General features: G+C 38.3%; 1 protein-coding gene across 8 annotated transcripts in view; it reads right to left on the bottom strand.

The window, feature by feature from the left end:
• Nucleotides 1-4,804, bottom strand: part of ATP2B4 (ATPase plasma membrane Ca2+ transporting 4) — a 100,845-nt gene that overhangs the window by 18,380 nt on the left and 77,661 nt on the right. The window lies entirely within an intron of this gene.

Here is a 4,804-nt window from a genome sequence, read left to right as displayed (position 1 = left end):
CTTAGGTAAGAGGGGGAGGAAAACAGTGAGGAACTGGAAAAAGAGCTCATCTGTATTCCGAACCCATTTCCTGAACTCCAAGCAGCCTCAGAAGTCGGCACGAACACCAGAGGGCACAGCAGCCACACAGCTCTACAGACTAAACCACCGTGTTCTGGACTCCTCTCCAAAGAGAATGAAGGCAAATGTGCCGCCACCACGTGTGGAAGAGGGCAGCGGCCCACGATGCCAGCTCCGCATCCTGAACTGAGACTGGAAATCACAGTCACCTTCGATATTCCGGTCTCCTGCCCCGCCTACTTCTCCATCTTAGAAAGTAATTAGAAGATAGGGGGAAAGTCCTTTCTGTTCTACCTCCAAGTTAAATATCCCTTTTAAATCCTTATGTCCCCCACACCTTGAAGTCACTCCACGTTCTTTCCTAGAAGGAGCAGTCCAGCAGCATGGTTCAGATATCCTGTCCTTATTCAAAACCCTGTTCCTGGGGAACCACTCAAGGTTTGTAAACAGACATATCAGTGGTTGAAAGCGGTGCTTGAGGAACAGTAAACTTTCTAATCTGGTAGTCGAAGGCTTCAACAAGTGAACTTTGGTTCATTTTCCAAACTGCTCTTATATAAGCTTTCTGCTCAAAACCTACTGATTTATTCACTACTCCCTGAATTCTCGCATTCATTTCAAGAGTTCAGTCTTCTACTCACACCCTTTGTCCAAGCCTGGAACATCCTCTTTCCCCTTCTATTTAAATCCTATCTATCCTTAATGAAGTGAAAGTTGCTCAGTCGTGTCCGACAGCTATCCTTAAGGCCCCTGTAAATTAATTAAGCCCTGCTTGCTAGACAAAGCTGTTCCTAACATCCCCAGACCATACTTCTATGCCATGTCTGACAGCCCCTGTAACCTCCAGAGGAGCTTGTTTGCGAATCTGACCTGTACCATTAGATTATTTGTTCTGTTTACCTGGTGGTATTGTTTTCCTATCCAGATCGCAACAAATGAGTATCTGTTAGACATATTATATAATTCAATTTCCCTTTCAAAAGATTCTCTAATATATCCACATGATTCTGTACTATGCACTGTTAAAAGAAAGGAAAAAAAAAAAGAAAGGAAGGATGTCTTTATATATGTACTACTATAGAATAATCTCCAAGTTAGGTTGTTAAATGAAAAACAGCAAGGTGGAAAAAAAAGAGTATATAGTGTGTATACAGATAAATATAGCTAAGTGTCACTTATTTAAGAGAATGGGATATACATATACTACACATTTGACTGTATTTTTAAAGGAGCAAACAGAAGGATAAACCAAAAATCAAAGATGCTATCTGTGGGATTAAGAAGGAGGCAACAGGCTGGAGGTGACAGGGATGGAAGCGAGACTTCTATAAATAGATCTTGTTCTGTGTATTTTAGTTTAGAATTATGTAACTACTTTATATAGGTATAAAACAAAATTAAGTTTAAAATAAGTAATCTCAAAAATGGAAAAAAAAACCCAACCCAACACATGATATAAATGAACTGGTATAACCAGTTGGTAGCAAACCACACAGAATGAAAAGTTCTAAATGACTTTTTGAAAAACACAGTACTTTGATCCTACATCTGTAGTAGGATATACCTACAGGATAAAAAGAACTATAAGAAAAATCTTTAACTACTTTTAGTACAGTAATTGTATTATCATTGCTATCTTGACACTATTACATATATATTAGGATAAAGCAAATAATAATTATGTTAATACCCTTAGATCAACTTTTCAGCTTAAGAGATAAATGTAAAATCAGGGAAGTAAAATTAGGAAGTTAGTTCTAGAATTCTAAATTTGAATTGGAAATGACAATATGAATTCATGAAGTATTCTACCTTTAAAACAAAGAAACACAAAACCAAAAAGAGATATAAAAGATGTATTTCCTAGCTTTGTCCACTGAAAAGTTCTAGAAACAATAATTTACTCAGAAGTAAAGAACATCCTGACATTCAGATTGTGTTCTCTAAATACCATTTCTCACTAAAATGAAGCAGAACTCCTTTGAGAAGTGAATGATTCTAAATCTAGGACAAGAAATTTGCATGATGGATGTGGAGCATCTTATCATGCAAGAGACCAAGAATGCTATTACAGAGAACTGAGGTTACATCCAAAGTGCTTAGCAGTGTGGAAGAGGCTAATGATGGGTCAGTATGAACATCAAAATAACAACACGGGCAATGGATGGAAACATATCACATATATTCAAAAGAATATGAGCTTATAATGATATTTTAAAAAACAGACAATTAACTTTTAGTAGTTTAGTAAGTTTAAAAAAAAAAAAACTCATTGGACAACTTTGGAGGATTCCAAAAAATCAACTCATTGTTTTGGGAACTGGTAAATAATGGAAAAAAAATTAAGCATTTAACCTATCTTTCACAAAGGAGCTGAACCAAAGAGTTGATGAGGGTAATTTTCTTTTTATAGAAGTATTCAAGTTAATAAATAAAGAAAATCAGAACATTGTCATATTGCAGCCCTTAGTGAAAGATGGGGTGTAGAATCTGACTGCTCATAGAACTAAATACTACTTTATAGGAAATACTAAATACTACTTTATAGGCAATACAAGGGCATGTTAAAGGACATAGGGATATAATCAACAAAATCCATGACGTGGTATATCCTACATAGAAAAACAAATTGTTTCCTTCAAAATTAAACAGCTAGAAAAAAAGATGGAAGGCCTTGTGCAGAAAAGAATTAACATAGCATGGTTGAGGCTGCTATCTTGAGAAAGGTCTGTTTGCAAGGTTGGCCCTTGGTTAGCATCTGGGAACTTGGCTCTCAGAATGTTCTCAGTCAACATTAACTGAAAATTAATTAGTGATTACTAATTTTTCTTATTTTCCATTAAAAAGCTGCTTCTGTCTAGGAGTCTGGAATCTTAGCATATGCTGGGTTGATGGTGCTTATGTGACCAACCTTGATAAAACTCTAGGGTGCCAAGTCTCTGATGGGTTTCTCTGGGCAGAAACCTCACATGTATCGGTACATTGTCATTGCTAGGGAAAGCAGGTGCTTTTTTTGACCCCCTCACAACAGGGAGAGATCACAAGAAAGCCTGCGTGTGGACTGCAGACCCTGTCTGTGACTATTTCACTAGGTTCTTAGTATACCAGTGGATTAAATCTTAGCCAAGAGTACAGTTATAGGCCAAGTCCCCTGAGTCCTTCCAGCAAATCCACAAATGTAAAGGGTAGTCTTGGGAACCCCTGACACATAGATCCTATGGGGTCAGTGGTTCTCAAACTTTAGGATACGTGAGAATTACCCAGAGGGCCTGTTCAGACACAGACTGCTGGGCCCCCACTACAAGGTTTCTGATTCAGGAGGTCTGGGGTGAGGCCTGAAATCTGCATTTCTGTAGGTTTCCAGGCATAGGTGGAAGAGCACACTTTAGGAGCTACTATTATACATTTATACATTTAAGATACATATCAACCAACCACAGTGTATGGATCTTGTTTGGATTCTGATTTGGACAAATAATTTAGAAACACAAAAAACTTATGAAGAGAAACGTGAACATTGACTAGATATCTAGTGATAGCAAGGAATCAATATTGTTGTGAGACAATGGTATATGATTCTTTTAAATATATTTTATTGAGACATATTTCTCTTCCAAAGACACATACTGGATGAAATGATATAATATCTTGGAAATGTTTCAGAGTAATCCAGCTGGAGAAGGGGAAATGTGTATATGTGGGCCAACACAATAAACTATTCTATTTTTGTATGTTCTTGAAATTCCCTAGGATAAAAACTTTTAAAATTTATATTCTGGGTTTTAAAGACAGCACCCTAAAGATCGAGTTCTGTTTGAATCACCTTCTACTGCTTAAAAATCACCAACAGTTCAAAATGTATGGGAAGCTTACAATCATTACCTACTTGAATGTGAGAATGTACTTTGCTATCTGAGGGCTTCTAAATATCCCTGAGCATTAGAATCAACAAGTGCACCTGTTAAGAAGAACATAAAGATTTCTGTTTGGGCTCCAAAATCACTGCAGATGGTGACTGCAGCCACGAAATTAAGAGAGGCTTGCTCCTTGAAAGAAAAGCTATGACCAACCTAGACAACATATTAAAATGCAGAGACATTACTTGGCCAACAAAGGTCTGTCTAGTCAAGGCTATGGTTTTTCCAGTAGTCATGTATGGATGTGAGACTGGACCATAAAGAAAACTGAGCGCCAAAGAATTAATGCTTTCAAATTGTGGTGTTGGAGAAGACTCTTGAGAGTCCCTTGGACTGCAAGGAGATCAAACAAATCCATCCTAAAGATCAACCCTGAATAGTCACTGGAAGGGCTGATGCTGAAGGTGAAGCTCCAATACTTTGGCCACCTGATGCGGAGAGCTGACTCACTGGGAAAGACCCTGATGCTGGAAAGATTGAGGGCAGGAGGAGAAGGGGACGACAGAGGATGAGATGGTTGGATGGCATCACTGACTCGACGGACATGAGTTTAAGCAAACTCCAGGAGGTGGTGATGGACAGGGAGGCCTGGTGTGCTGCAGTCCATGAGGTTGCAAAGAGTCGCACATAACTTAGCAACTGAACAACAACAAACATTCTGGGACCTGGCCCAGATGCTATCGCATCAAGATAGCTGACTGTCGAACCTTGAAATATGTGATTTTAAATGAACTTTCTAAGTGATTCTGATGCTCCTGGCCTCATAAGCAGAGTGATGAACAGTGCTAACTACAGAATACACACTTTCCATATGGAATGTGAATTTT

Source organism: Cervus elaphus, chromosome 14, assembly GCF_910594005.1.
Source record: "Cervus elaphus chromosome 14, mCerEla1.1, whole genome shotgun sequence".
Lineage (NCBI taxonomy): Eukaryota > Metazoa > Chordata > Mammalia > Artiodactyla > Cervidae > Cervus > Cervus elaphus.
Note: the sequence above shows the minus strand (reverse complement) of the source record. Positions and strands in the feature narration are given on the sequence as shown.